Source organism: Onychomys torridus, chromosome 1, assembly GCF_903995425.1.
Source record: "Onychomys torridus chromosome 1, mOncTor1.1, whole genome shotgun sequence".
NCBI lineage: Eukaryota > Metazoa > Chordata > Mammalia > Rodentia > Cricetidae > Onychomys > Onychomys torridus.
In genome coordinates, this window is record NC_050443.1 from 155,996,424 (window position 1) to 156,012,766 (window position 16,343).

A 16,343-nucleotide genomic window follows, 5' to 3' on the forward strand; every position below is an offset into this window, starting at 1 on the left:
TAAGATAAATGGGTAGATCATTGAATCTACACTAAAAAGAAAAAGGGAAAGATATAAAAATGACAAAAGGTAGATTATTGAAACTTTTATGAAAAGAAAAAAGAGAGAATATGAATATGATAAGAAAAAGGATCAATTTTTGAATCTACTTTTAAAAAGGAACTACTTGTTTTAAATAGGATAAGTAATGAAATTTTTTTGTCTGAGTTTATCAAATGTTAATGGACTAGACATCATTAATGTAATCTTGACTGTGTATATTGTATATACCTATTGGATATGATTTTTCTTGTATTAGTTATAAGCTTTTTTAAATTTTAGACAAAAACAGGGGAAATGTGGTGGTATTGTGTTCCCCAAAATAAACTTATCTGGGGTCAGAGAACAGGATGGCCACAATATTAAACATGAGGATAGTCAGTTGTAGCATACACCTTTTTTTAATATATTTATAAAGATTTTATATATATATATAAATATAATAAAAGATTATATATATATATATTATATAGTTTTTGTTTCCCACCTACACACGGGAACTCTCCGAAATTAAGACTGCCCCCTCTGAGGTTCGAAGTCAGGACCTTCAGATTATGAGGCTGAGGCGCTGCCTACTGCGCTAAGGAGGCACCTGTGTAGCACTCATCTTTAATCCTAGCATTTCAGAGACAGAAATACCTCTGGATCTTTGAGTTCAAGGCCACATTAGAAACATCCAGGCTTGGTGACACACGCCTTTAATCCCAGAAATCCAGCCTTTAATCCCAGGGAGTGACTGCAGAAAGTAGAAAGATATATAAGGCGTGAAGAGCAGAAACTAGGTTAAGCATTTGGCTGGTTAAACTTTTAGGCTTTGGAGCAGCACATTTCAGCTGAGATCCATTCTGGATGAGGACTCACAGTTCAGCTGAGATCCATTCTGGATGAGGACTCAGAGGCTTCCACTCTGAGGAAACAAGACGAGCTGAGGAACTGGTGAGGTGAGGAAGCTGTGGCTTGTTCTCTCTCTCTGATCATCCAGCATTCACCGCAATAACTGACTTCAGGTTTGATTTTATTAATAAGAACTCTTTAAGAATCATACTACAGGACTCCTCCCACCTACTGAGGATTTATATTCAGTTAATGGTTGACTGGGGAGAGACATTTTCTTAAGCAGTATAGCCACTGGTAAGGGGTCCATGAAAATCCTTATCCATACTTTTATGAATAACCCTAATGAAAGTGATTGGGAGCACACACACACACACACACACACACACACACACACACACACACGAACGAAAGTAGAAGGGGCCAGAGCTGAACACAGTCAAGATATACACGTGTATGAAGATACAATGAAATCCATTACTATTCACAATTACTATTTGGTAATAAAAGCAGTTTTAAAAGGATGTTTCCAAGTTGTAGCCATCCAATAAGCCAGGGAAGCAGTGTCCTGTACAGTAGATATGAGCAGGGCATCAGGCGGGTCTGTGTTCAGATTCTGCCTTGGGCATTTAGAGATGGATCCTTCCAGCTAATGTGAGTGTGCGCAGCTCTGCTGTTGACTGCAGCCAGAGCTCATCCAGGCCTCAGCCGCCTCTGTCAAGCTGAAACAATGGAGAACTTTCTCTGCTGACCTCTGGGCTTCTAAGGGCTTGGAACACAGTGGAGTTTTCAATTACTTTTTTACTTTTTGTTAATTGTGACAGAGTCTTCTTGTGTAGTTCAGGCTAGTCTTGAACTTGTGGTGGTCCTCCTGCCTCGGCCCTTAGAATGCTGGGAATATAGGCATGTGTTACTATACCTCTAAAGTCTTAAGTATGTTTGAAAGATGAACAGCACACAGGAAATAAGTTCATAAGCACCTGAAATTTGTAGTCTCCTGATGTTTTTATGGGTCACTGAGTTTTTCAGATCTCTGACCATTGGGCTTTAAGGAAACATCCATGTGTACTCGTTTGAAGAAAAAAAAAAAAGGAATAATTCTGCTTACCAGAACAAAAATAAAAATGCTCCTTGGAACTGGCAGGTGGGTCAGTCCGTAAAGCGCTTGCCATGCAAGCGTGAGAACCCAAGTTCAGATCCCCGGCACCCATGTAAACGCCTGACTGTAAACACCCGACTCAGAGATGTGCCTTTGAAACCCCAGCATTGGGGATGTGCATGTGTGTGCGCGCGCAGGTGTGTGTGTGGGTGTGTGTGGGGAGTGTAGATGGGAGGATCCCCAGACTTGGCCAGCCAGTCTAGCCGAATCGATGAACTCCAGGTTCAGTGAGAGCTTTGTCTAACAACTAAGGTGGAGGGCAGGTGAGCTGTCTCAGCAGGCAAGCCTGCTTGCCGCTAAGCCTCAACACTTGAGTTTGATTCTGGCAACCCATGTGGTCGAAGGAGAGAACTTACTCCTGCGAGTTTTGTCCTTTCACACACACACACACACACACACACACACACACACACACACAGAGAGAGAGAGAGAGAGAGAGAGAGAGAGAGAGAGAGAGAGAGAGAGAAAACTTTTGATAAGGGTATCTTCAATGGTACATAGTGCTCACTCACTAAGCAATGGTGTGGACTGACTAACACTTATGGTGTATTGCTTTTCCTGGTGCTGTTCTAAAGATTGTAGTGTCATTAGTTTGCTGAATTTCTCAACAGGCTTATGGGATAGAGGCTTGTCTGATATGTAGAAAAACAAACCCCAGGCACAGAGATATATACCCAAGTCCACATAGCCAATAAGTAGCAGAAGCAGGATTCGAACTCAGACACTTCAACACCAAAGCCTCTAATATAGAACAGTCACACTACACAGACAATCTTGTTTGTGTGTTTGCACTCACACGTGCATGCATATGCCTCTGTGTGTGTGTGTGTGTGTGTGTGTGTGTGTGTAACCCACACTGGCCTCAAACTTTCAATTCTCCACCTCAGCCTCTTGGATGCTGGAATTACAGATGTGTGCCAGCATGTCCTGCTGAGAAGTCTACACTGAGGTGGGCATCCGACTTCACATCTGAACATTTGCTCAGTGCCTAGTAGGAAACCTGTACTGTGCCTGTGAGATGAGGCTTTCTCATCTCCAGGGCAGGTTATGGAAACTGTGTTTGTGCTAAATCGGACAACAAGCTTGATACTTATTTTTGCTAGTAGAGCTCATAACCACACAGGGATCAGAGTCACATTCCATTTCCTCTGCTCAGGGATAGGTGACTTCTCACCTTGTCACAACTCCTCTTTCCTGGACTGGGAGAGCTCTGCCTGTGGCAAGCCTAAAGGGGAGCATCCAGGGATTGATAGACTCTGTCTGGCTTCATTTGTCCTGCTGGGAAGTTTCCCGGGGGTGGGGGCCCTATGTAGACAGTCTGTACCCCTAAGAGGCCACACCAACTGTCTCTTACTTCAGAGGTAACTGAGAAGCAGCTAAAGCCATTTGAAAGCCTGGTATAGTGGCACAGGTCTTTGTTCTTGGGAGGTGGAGGCAGGAGGATCAGGAGTCTAACATCATCCCCAGCTCTACAGTGGGTCTGAGGGCCTCCTGGGTTATAAGAAACCCTGTCACAAGTTTGTTTGTTTGTTTGTTTGTTTGTTTGTTTGTTTTAAAGAGCAAAATAAAATATAAAGCAAAAATAAATTCTCATAAACAAAAAACAATGGGAGATGGGCGGTGGTGGCGCACGCCTTTAATCCCAGCACTTGGGAGGCAGAGGCAGGCGGATCTTTGTGAGTTCGAGGTCAGCTTGGTCTACAAAGCAAGTTCTAGGACAGCCAGGACTGTTAACACAGAGAAACTCTGTCTTGAAAAAACCGAAAAAACAAAACAAAACAAACAAACAAACAACAACAACAAAACCGATGGGAGCTAAGTTAGAAGGGACTATAGACTAAGGACTGGAACGTGGATCTGCCTTGAAGGAAATTGGAATTCAAAATGATGGTTTACAGTCACTCTAAGGAACATATGCAGTATCTTATAGCATATATAATGTCTCTCTGGCTCTCTACCTACCTAAAGACAGACAGAGATTCAGACACATGTATGCACATGTTCAGGGTGAGGTTGTAGTTGAATGGTAAAGGCCACTCAAAAAAAAAAAAAAGTCTGAAAAAGTATTTCCTGATGTTATGTTTTCTGAATGAGGGCATTTTACAATTACCAACTCATATTTGATTATATTAAATATCACTTACTGAAGAAAAGAATTCCAAAGACATAAAAATAAACCTGATTAGGCTTTGTGTTCTGATTAATGTTTTTTTTTCCCACCCAACAGGAAAACATTTATTAACAAAAGTTTTGAGAACAATAAGGCAACTGGCGGTCGTTAATATGAAAATAGCGTTGATTGTTGCTCCTGTAGAGATCTCCCTGGGCAGCCCATTTCCTGACAGGTGACTCAGCGAAACTGCCCACAAGAGCTGTTGGTGTTCAATACAATTGTTAGGTCAGGGCTTATTTAGTTCTTATCTATCAAGTCTCTCTTTGATTGATGACTTGTGCTTTCCAATGAGGGGCTTGGATGGAAACGATTTCTAGATGTAAACAAATGGCTTTGGTATTAAAAGCAAAACATTTCCGTTCGTTTAGTACTAGTTCCTGATTCAGTGCTTGAAACTCTATTTTTGAGTGAATTGTTTGGTTTCAAAAGATGGGAAAGAGAATGATTGTTTAACAGAAAGTGTGCAAAGGGAGGGGTACCTTGGCCCTGGGCAAATGGCCCAAAGAAACAGGTGTCCTGAACTCTGCCTCCACGCAGAGGTCCCTCTGATCTGTGGGAGGGCCGGAGGTCTTAGGCCTTCGCATCCTTAAATTCCCAACTCTGTTGATGACATCTAAGGCAGGTATAGGGAGGATAAAGGACGCAGAGAGCTGCTGCCTAAAACTCTAGAAAGGTCCAAAGTGATTTCTGACAATTGCAAATGTAAACAGTGAAATGAGTGGGCCGTGGTGGGGCATGTCTGTATCCCAGGGTTAGGAGCCTGCGCCAGGAGGATTCCCAAACATCCCAGGTTAGTGTTGGCTACATAGCAAGTTCTGCCAGTCTGCGATCAACGGGTCTCTTTCTCAAATATAAATCAACACAGGTCTAGAGAGATGGCTCAGTCATCAAGAGCACGTTCTTGATTTTGCAGAGGACACTGGTTTGATTCCCAGCACCCCACATCTGTAACTCCATTCCCTGGGGACCCAAAGCCCTCTTCTCACCATCTCATATACCAGGCATGCGTGTGGTGCACATACACACACACAGATGAGACACTCATGCACACAAAATAAACAAATACATGAACAAAAGGAAACAACCCTTTCATGGGGTCGCTGAAGACCATCAGAAAACACAGATATTTACCCAGCAAAAAATACAGTTATGAAGTAGCAACAAAAATAATTTTATGGTTGGGTCACCTCAACATGAGGAACTGTATTAAAGGGTCTCAGCGTTAGGAAGGTTGAGAACCACAGCATTATATATGCATGTGTGAAATTCTCAAACAAAAGTAAGTGGTAGAAACGTTTTCAAAGTGCTGAAACATGACCACTAGGTGGTGCTGTAACCAAGCTCTGGGCCCCAGACTTATCTGTATGTATTGTACTTGGCTGTATGTATTGGCTAGTTCAAAAGTAGACTCAGGAGGAGACCACCAAAGCTAGCTTGAAAATTTTCAATGAGAAGATCCTAAAATAAACTGAAGCTGTATGAAGCTCAAATATTTATTTGGTGAAGCTATTTCTACTCTGGCAATTATTTTCACTGAGAATTCAGATAGAGGAGGATGTTGTAGAAAAGATTTGAGCTATCTTTTAAAAAAAGTTTTATTTTATTATTTATGTGTGTGTGTGAGTATGGGGGGTGCCTGTGTGTACACATGTGTATGTGTGCCTGTGTGTACACATGTGTATGTGTGCCTGTATAGGCCAGAAGAAGGCTTTGGATCCCCAGGAGCTGGGCTTACACTTGGTTATTAACTACCTGACATGGGCACTGGGAACTGAACTCTGGTCCTGATCTTCTGCAAGAGCGGTAAGTGCTCTCAACCACCAAGCCATGTCTCCAGCCTTGAGTCATCTTTAACCTAACCCAGATTTGCATGGAGATAGGAAAAAAAAAAGAATTATCATAATTAACTCAGACATTTCCAAATTTTCTTGTCAGATTAGAAAAAACTATCAACTTAGTTGAGGAACAAACACTACCCATGTTTGTTTTGAGTTGATGCTGGGTCATCATTCCTGCCCAATCTTCCAATAATGGTTCAAAGCATGCCTGATGCAGGCCTAACATCATGGGGGATGTGCTGAACCTGAAGAAGTATGGAGACAGCCAACCAAGGGTGACGGCAACCAATCTTCTGTAAAATAAGAGGCTTTCACAATCTGAAGAGCTGAGTAATGGGCTAGAAAGATGGCTGATGGTCAAGAGCGCTCTCTGCTATTGTAGAGGATCCAAACTGTGTTTCCAGCACCCATATCTGGTAGCTCACAACCTCCAGCAACTTAGTTCCAGGGAATACAACAGAGGCCCTCTTCTGGCCTCCTCAGGCACACAAACACACCTGGCATACACTCATGCGCATACACATAAGTAAGAACAAACCCTTTAAAAACAACAACAGATGATGAGTAATAACAGCTGGTACTGATGTTTATTCTATCCCTAACCCTCTTCTAGATGCATTTCTAATCCAGTGCTTGAAAGCTGAGCCAGCCTAAGAACTGCAAGGGGAAGGTGTAAGAGGAAGGAACTGTTTGGGAAAGGGCGGCTAGACAACGGAAGCTGTGTCCATAAAGGCTCAGAGACACACAAAGCCATAGGCTACCCCAAGGAGCGGGTGGGCTGAACTAGCAAGAACATGAGAACATTAACAGAGTTTCACAGATTCACAGCATCTCTGTGAATATTCTTCTGTGATTTTTATGAACAGAAAAATGTGGAGAATTATGTCAGAAATTCAGAATAAGATTTTACAAAATTCCTATTACTTAGAAATTTATTTTAGCTGACATGTAAAACTGTATGCAGTTTGGGCATACTATGTGATATTTTTGAAGTATTTTATTCTTTAAAAAACGGTAGACATATAACTTATTGGGAAAACAGACCCATTGAACCATCCCAAAACTCTTGTACTGAAATATTATATCCTGGACTCTCTGAAGATAATATAAAAATATATAATGGCTCAGTGGGAACACATTTTCATGCTATAGCTCTTTGCTTAAAGGACCGACTCCTGAATAACAAACAAGGCAAACAGTGAACCAGATCTCCTACAAGTAATAATACTATGTGGGTTTTTAAAAATCCCAATTAATATCTTGAAAGCTCTCCTAATGTGGAAATCATATCAGTACCATGCAGCTTTTAGCTATTTTATTTTAGATAGCATTTGTAAGACAAACTATGATATCACAATTAAATATTTATTAGTTATCCATTACTTACAAAGCACTGTGCTTCTGTGTCAAGATTATTTATTGAACAAATATTTATTGAGCACCTGACTTGTGCTAGTCACTCTGCTGGCTGCTGAAACAGCAAAACAGTAGGCCTGATCTCTATGGCTGGCATCCCCTTGGTTACCTCTGAGGGCACATTTGCTTCCCGGGATGTGTCTTCTCTTCACCGTGAGGATCCCTGTGTCCACCAGCTTCTTTGTCTGTGACTTGGCTGTGAATCCCTGTAATATCCAAATCAGCTCCTCAGGAACTTGCAGGCCCAGCAACGCTTCCTCTAGGCAGTCTCTGGCTCACTTGAGCTCTCCAGGTGCTAAAAAATAAAACCCTCACTTAGCCAGTTCAGACTGTATGGTTCAGAGGGTCGAGTGTAGTCGTTCTGCGACAGATCTCCACAAGTTTTTCCTTTTGAAAAATTGAACTCATGCCTCCATTAACCAGCTTCCTGTACCACCCTCCCCTCTCACCTCGGGCATCTGCTGTGCTGCTGTCTGTCTCTGTGAATTTGCCTTCGGGTGCCTCATCTAGGTGGGAAGGGACAGACTTTGCCTTCTTGTGACTACTCATTTCATTTAGGATGATAACTTCAAAGTGCTCCATTGAGGAGGCTCATGTCCTTTCTAAGGCTGAACGACATCCCATTGCATGCTTTTAGCACATTTTTACTTAGGATTCATTCACCAATGGGCACTTGAGCTGTTCTTTCTGTTTTTTTGTTTTTGTTTTTTCTTTTAATTTATTTATTATGCATACAATGTTCTGCCAGTGTGTATGCCTACAGGCCAGAAGAGGGCACCGGATCTCATTACAGATGGTTGTGAGCCACCATGTGGTTGCTGGGAATTGAACTCAGGACCTCTGGAAGAGCAGCCAGTGCTCTTAACCTCTGAGCCACCTCCCCAGCCCTCTTTCTGATATTTTTATTCCTTCTTTTTATCGTTCATTCTTGTCTTCAGGGGAAACTATCTGGGCATGCAGTTTTCTCTTCTCATCTGTGTGCCTCTTCATTTATCCACCCAACAAATCTTTGCTGAAGGTCCTCTACTTGCCAGGCACATGTATACAAGTGTAGCTTCTGGAGACGCATCATCAACGAACAAAAAAGGAAACAAAACTTCACCTTCCTGTAGCTAAGGCTCTAAGAGGGAAGACGGGGGATAAGATACTTGGGTAACGTCACTCCTGTGTCCAAAGCTGGAGAAGAAAAGAAAGCAGAGGGAGTCAGGGAGAGGAGGGTCACATCAAGGTGACATGTTTGTGTCCAGGAAAGATGAACTAGGAAGGAGTGAGCCAACTGAATGTCAGAAGGGGAGCTGAGGCTGGGAAGTAGAGCAAGTTGGACCCACGTGAGAACCAGGAGGCTCGGCACAGAGGCTGAGGAAGTAGGTCAGCAGAGGACAGCAGATGCCAAGGTTGGGGTGGGGGATGGGTGGGAGGGTGAGGGGTGAAGGTAGGGTAGGGCAGAAGATGAGGCAGGCAGAGCAATTAGCTCTGCGATCATTCTGAAAAGCACCATAGGCATTTCACTCAGAAATACCGCTTGAATGAATATTTGAACAAATACTAGTCCCCTCTGACACATCTGTATGTCACATCTGCCTTAAAGGATGACACTAAGAACACAACAGTCACGTCCAGCTTTGTCAGTCCTAAATGTAACGGGTCTGTCGTCTTTCTTGTTCTGAACTCTGTACTGATTGCTATTGTGATTGTGATTAGTATTATTTTTATGGAGACAAGGCTTCATGTACCCCAGGCTGTCCTTTTTTTTTTTTTTTTTTTTTTTTTTGTGGAGCTGAGGATCGAACCCCTGGCCTTGTGCTTGCTAGGCAAGTGCTCTACCACTGAGCTAAGTCCCCAACCCCCAGGCTGTCCTTAAACTCTTTTGTTTGTTTGTTTGTTGTATTTGTTTATCAAGACAGAGTTTCTCTGTGTAGCCCTGGCTGTCCTGGAACTTGCTCTGTAGACCAGGCTGGCCTCGACCTCACAGAGGTTCAACTGGCTCTGCCTCCTGAGTGCTGGGGTTAAAGGCGTGTGCCACTACTGCCCTGCCTCACACTCTTTATGTAGCTCAAGAATGTGCTTGAACTTCTGATCCTCCTGCCTCCACACTCCTCTCCTGACTGCTGGGATTACTGATGTGTGCCAGCACACTTGGTTTATGCAGTTCTGAGAATCAGACTAGGAAAGGCCGGGGCTAGACCCATCTACCAGGTGAGCTACACTCACAGTCTGACAGACAAGCACAGGCTAGACCCATCTACCAGGTGAGCTACACTCACAGTCTGATGGATAAGCACAGGCTAGACCCATCTACCAGGTGAGCTACACTCACTGTCTGACAGACAAGCACAGGCTAGACCCATCTACCAGGTGAGCTATACTCACAGTCTGATGGATAAGCACAGGCTAGACCCATCTACCCAGTGAGCTACACTCACAGTCTGACAGACAAGCACAGGCTAGACCCATCTACCAGGTGAGCTATACTCACAGTCTGATGGATAAGCACAGGCTAGACCCATCTACCAGGTGAGCTACACTCCCAGTCTGATGGATAAGCACAGGCTAGACCCATATACTAAGTGAGCTACACTCACAGTCTATTATTTTGTTAGATAGGGTCTCACTACTCTGTAGCCCAGGCGCGTCTGGAAGTCATGTCAATCCTCCTGCCTCTGACTCTCTGAGGCCAGGATGACAGGTGTGAGCCCCCAGAGGGGCTCTCTGTGCTATGCTGAATGCAGCTAAGATTTCCATGACTGCAGAGACGAGTGGGGTGGGGAACACGGTGATGCTTCTGGGCATGCGCTTCACCCTGTGTCCGTTCATTCCACTCTGTCTGAAAGACACTTGTCTTTCCCTCCTTTACTTGGTGAAATGTCTGCTTCTCTGCTCTTGCTGAGCTGATTTTTGTTTTGTTTTTTGAAACAGGGTTTCTCTGTGTAGCCCTGGCTGTCCTGGAACTGGCCTGGAACTCAGAGATCCACCTGTTTTGCCTCCTGAGTGCTGGGATTAAAGGAGTGCGCCCCCACCGCCCTGCCCTGAGATGTTACTCTTAAGAAAGTCTCCTAGGCTCCCAAGGCTGGCTAGGTGTTCCTCCTCTGAGCTCTCTCGGAAGCGCTGGGAAAGTCTCTCACATCACTGACTATATTGTATAAAACAACACGGCTCCCAGAATGGACTGAGAGTTCCCAGGGAAAAAGAGTTTATTAATATGTAACTGTCCCCAAGTAGGTATTTGATAATGGAACTCAAAGAGATCACCTGCCTCTGCCTCCAGAGTGCTGGGAGTAAAGGCGTGCACCACCACCGCTGGATTTAGTCACTATTTTAGTTCATTAAGAAGCATGGATGATGGCTAGTAAAGAAAGAAAACTCTAACCCAATACTATTTAGAAGAGAGAAATACAAAGTAAGTCGCCAGAACTAAAGGTCATTCTAGACTCAAGACTCTAAACCCTGCTTCTTCTAGACATCCTGGACCCTCTTCTCACTTGCCAGGCTCCCAATCAGTGCTGAGCTCTGGCCAGCTGGACTTACAATCTCTCACTGGCCCTTCTGAGGGACCTTGTCATTTCTTATTGTTTTAGGACTCTGTTAGCTCTTCCAGACGTGATCAAAGGATCCCAGTCTTAGTCAAGTAGTATATCACATCCCCAGGTATTTGGTGTATTTGAATACTATTGGAGCAGGTATTGGTTTTTATTTCATTTCTGAATTACCACCAACACACAAACATGCATTTGAAATTTATCTAAAAATCTTCCTGCATTCATCCATCATTTGTGCATCTATCTGTGTCATTTTTCCTTACAATTCCACATAATTTGTTTCGCTGCCATATTGCACTGGGACACTTTTGAACTGAACTAGTGATTATTGTTTTCATGTACAGAAAAGCTAATGTTTGGCATTTATTCAGTGAACATCACACAGCACAGGCTTTTGCATAGACTTTTATTTGTAAAGTAGCTGTTTCTACTGTCTTTTTATGGATCCATAAAAATATATAAAGATCAGAATTATACAGAATGAAACCCAGCTTCCACAAGACCAAATAGAACTGAATGCCAGGTGATATTTGCCAAAGCTGGGTCACCTTTGGGGACCTTTCTTCCTTCTGGGACACCCTTGTTTTCTCCCCAGTGTCCAGATGTTCCCTGAAGACTGCACACTGTAGGTGCAGCACCTGTCTGCGAAGTCATGACAGCCGCCGAAGTCTGAGGACGGAAAATCGCAAGCAGTCTCAGGAACAGCCAGGGGTTAAGAGCTTCATGCCCCATCACAGGCCCCCCTCAGCTTTCTTCAAATTCCAGATTTCACCCTAGGAAGCAGCGAGTCTGGGCTGTAGCTAGGAGGAGAGATTGAAGGTGGAGACAGGGCCTCACTGGGCACGGGAACTATACTCAAGGGTAGGCTCCATGTCCAGAGGGAGATTTCCACACAAAACAAGCTCAGTGGTGTTTTTGGAGGGGTTTTGTCTCATAATGCTTCGTCTGACTTACAGATCTTTTGCTGATATATTTTGGTTTTGATTGTGTTTTAGGGGATTTCTCTGTGTGCGTCTCTTTGTTGTATGTGTTTCTTCTCTTTCCTGCTTTTTCTTTGGTGTTTTCTCTCACTCCCCCTCCCTCCCCTCTCTCTCCCCCTCCCTCCCCCTCCCTCTCCCTCCCCCCCTCCCCCCTCCCTCCCCCTCCCTCCCCTCCCACTCTACTGTTTGTTTTGTCCTAGTTTGCTTTTTGTTTGTTTGTGCTTTTTTTGTTTGCCTGTGTGTTTTCTTTTCTTTTTAAGATTTATTTATTTATTTATAGTGTTCTGTCTGCACATATCCCTGCAGACCAGAAGAGGGCGCCAGACCTCATTATAGATGGTTGTGAGCTGCCATGTGGGTGCTGGGAATTGAACTCAGGACCTCTGGAAGAACAAGCAGTGCTCTTAACCTCTGAGCCATCTCTCCAGCCTGCCTGTTTGTTTTGTTTTTTAATGAGAGAAGAAAGGGTATGTGGATTTGAGTGTTTGGGTGGGTGGGCAGGTGGGGAGGATCTGGGAGGGGCTGGGGGAGGGGAAAACATGATCAGAATACGTTGTATGAAAAGAATCTATTCTCAATACACACACACACACACATACATGTGTATGTATATGTATATACATATATACACAGGGGCTGCTCTTCCAAAGATCCTGAGTTCAATTCCCAGCAACCACATGGTGACTTACAGCCATCTATAACGGGATCTGATGCCCTCCTCTGGTGTGCAGGTGTGCAGGCAGACAAAGCACTCATATACATAAAATACATAAACAAATAAGCCTTTGAAAAAATCTTTAAAAAGTAAGAATGAATGAAAAAGAAACTGCAGGCCCTAGTGTTTGGACACACGCACACGTTTAATCCCAGCACTGGGGTGGCCAGCCTGGTCCAGGATGGCCAGAGCTACAGAGAGAAACGCTGTCTCCAAAAACAAACAAACAAAAAGGAAGGTTAAAAACAGCTAAGGTCTGTAACAGTCCTCAGCCACACCATTCTTTCTAATGGACGTCTTGAAATACGGCTGCTGAAAACTGTCCATTTTCTCCTGTTCTCTTCCTTATTTGGTGACTTTGCCATTGGTGTGTCACCCACATAGGAGGTTGTTTTTCTGGCTGACTTGTGGGAGGAGAGCCTCTCCTATTGTTTGTGTGTGTGTGTGTGTGTGTGTGTGTGTGTGTGTGTGTGTGAGCACGTGCACTGGCAGGAAGTGAACTCAAAGAGAGTTCTAAATAAAAGGAAGATGCCGACTGAGCTGGTGGAAACAGGAAGTCGTTGCTTATGTCTTCCATACAGTGGAGGAAAGTAAAAGGTGGAATGAACATTCACTTTGTGCAGTGGGAGGAGCTGCAGAAGTGGGTGGAGTCAGAGAGGAATAGTGGGGAGAACTCAGGAGCAGAAAGTCACTGTCTTAGAAGACCAGACTCTTCTCTTCTGCTGGAGCTGGAAGCTCTGGAAGGGAACGGTGCCTCTGGACAGCAGGTCCAGGGCTGCCCTGTGTGATAATTCAAGGCTGTGGTTCCTAGAGTGTAGTGGTTTATTAAATAAACTGCGTGACATTGCTTCCCTAAGTACGCTATTTAAATCAATGGGAACTGTAGTAAGGACATATATACCTACATCCTAAAAATCCCCTCTAGTAAATGTAGCAAAGTGTAACAACCAAATGAAGGACATGTGGCTGTTCATTGTTTCTTCTTAGAACTCTTCTGTAAGTTTGAAAATGTTAGACAATTGTTTTTTAGACAAGGTCTTGCTGTATAACCAAGCTGGCCTCAGACTTCTGCTTCTGCCTTCCAAGTGCTGGGATGCAGGCCTGTCCCATCATGGCTGGCCAAAACAAAAATTCTGGCTATGCTTGGGAGAAGAAGCACTTTTAAAACCATGTGCTGTTTAAGGCAGGATCTGCTCTCTCAGGTATTTGTTTATGGCATTATCCAAGTATTTTTCTTTGATATATGATCTATTATGTTCATGTATGATGAGAGTGGCTTCTTGTCATATGCATTTTCAGGTTTTAATAAGTTTAATTTGAAGTTGTCAGATGTTTGCATCATTTAGACCAACACTTTCCTACAGAGCAAAAGTAAGTTCTATTTTTTATATTCGTTCACTTGATAAGCATTTCCCGAGCATCTAAAGGGGTAGACAAATATAAATCCTATGATAGCCCATTCATAAATAGCCTTAAATCTGGTTCAGGTTAAAAGCCTTGCATATAGATGACATTAACAGATGACAGAGGGGCATTGTTTTCTGTTAAGTCTGCAGAGGACACTATTACTTCATGCTATGGGCCAAACAGTGTTAGGCATATTCCGTCTGTCCTGCTGTGGAAGGAAATCAGGACTGGGCTGGAGCTGTTGGTGATGTTGGGAAGATCACTGCATCTGGTTTCTGTTGCTGGACATCACTCTGTGGCTGAGAACAGTGTTCGGTTTTGCTCTTGTGGGCCTGGCTGATCTAGTCTGGGTCTCTGTGGGCAGCTTCCATGACATGGAAGGTGGGGATGGCTCTATGCCATGTACCTCTCTCAAGTGTTTTTCTCAGATGATCGAACAAACTTAAGAGGGCAGACTGAGAAATATGTGAGGTCTTAGGACTGGAGAGATGGCTCAGTGGTTAACAGCACTTGCTGTTCTTCCAAAGGACTTGAGTTCCATTCACAGAACCTTTATGGTGGCTCACAACTGCTGTGGGATGTTCTGTATGTCAAATGTGTTGCTCTGATTGATTAATAAATAAAACACTGATTGGCCAGTATCAGGCAGGAAGTATAGGCGGGACAAGCAGAGAAGAGAATTCTGGGAGGTGGAAGGCTGAGGCAGAGAGAGAGAGACATTGCCAGCGCCATGAAAAATAAGATGTAAAATACTAGTAATCCATGAGCCATGTGGCAATTTATAGACTAATAGAAATGGGTTAATTTAAGATATAAGAACTAGATAACAAGAAGCCTGCTGTGGCCATACAGCTTGTTAGCAATATATGTCTTTGTGTGTTTACTTGGTTGGGTCTGAGTGGCTGTGGAACTGGCGGGTGAGAGAGATTTGTCCTGACTGTGGGCCAGGCAGTAAAACTCTAGCTACACACAACCATTTCTTATTCTAGTTCCAGGGGATCCAATGCCCACTTCTGGCTTCCATGGGCACTGGTCATGCATGTAGTGCACAGATAAACATGCAGGTGAAAAACCCATACACATACATAATAGAATATGTGAGACCTCATAAAGCCCAAACTCAGAACTCAGTGTCTCTGTCACTCTGTCATTGGCCAGCAAAAGTCACCAATAGTCCTAGTCTCCACCACTACCTCCTCTCTTCCCTAGACCCCCTGCTTCTCCAGTTCCCTTCAGAAAAGAGCAGCCAGGGATAGCAACTGAACACGGCATAACAAGATGCAATCAGACTAGGCACAAACCTTCATATCCAGGCTGGACGAGGCAACCCAGTAGGAGGAAAAGGGTCTGAAGAGCAGGCAAAAGAGTCAAAGACACCCCCACTCCCACTATTAGGAATCTCTCTCTCTCTCTCTCTCTCTCTCTCTCTCTCTCTCACACACACACACACACACACACACACACACACACACACACACACAAACTCTAAGCTAACAACCACGACTTATATGTAGAGGACCTAATGCAGTCCCTTGCAGGTTCAGTGATTGCTGATTCAGTCTCTGTGCGTGAGCCCCTATGAGCCCTGCTTAGTTGATTCTGTGGACTGTGCTCTCCTGGTGTCCTTGACCCCTCTAGGTTTTACAATCCTTCCTCCTCTTCTGTGGAGTTCCTCGAGCTCCATCTAATGTTTGGCTGTGAGTCTCTGAATCTGCTCCCATCAGCTACAGGAAAAGCCTCTCTGATGACAATTGGTTTAGGCACCCACCTATGAGTATAGCAAAATGTCGTTAGGAGTCATTTTGTTGAATTTTTTTCCAGTTGTGTTTGGTGCTACCCTAGGTCTCTGGGCTATCCAATTTCTGATTCTGGCCATCCAGGCAGTGTTGGTCATGGGCTCCCTCTTGTCCAGTCATTGGTTGGCCACACCAACAAGCTCTGAGCCACTATTGTCCCGGCACATCTTGTACACAGGACAGGTTGTAGGTTGAAAGTTTTGTGGCTGGGTTGATGTCCCAGTCCCACCGCTGGGAGCCTTGCCTGGCTACAGAAGATGGTCAGTTCAGGCTCCGTATCCTCCATTGGTAGGCGTCCTCACTGGAGTAACCCTCATAGGTTCCAGGAAGTTTCCACTGCGCTAGGTTTCCATTAGTTAAGGTTGCTATTGCTGTGATGAGGCACCATGAACAAAAGGAACTATGGGGGTGTTATTTCAGTTCACACTCAGATCACACTCCATCACTGAG

General features: G+C 44.1%; 1 non-coding gene across 1 annotated transcript; it reads right to left on the reverse strand.

The window, feature by feature from the left end:
* Positions 1 to 556: 556 nt before the first annotated feature.
* Positions 557 to 629, reverse strand: Trnam-cau. Its single transcript has one exon. It is a non-coding gene; the product is annotated as a tRNA-Met (tRNA).
* Between the last annotated feature and the right edge of the window lie 15,714 nt (positions 630 to 16,343).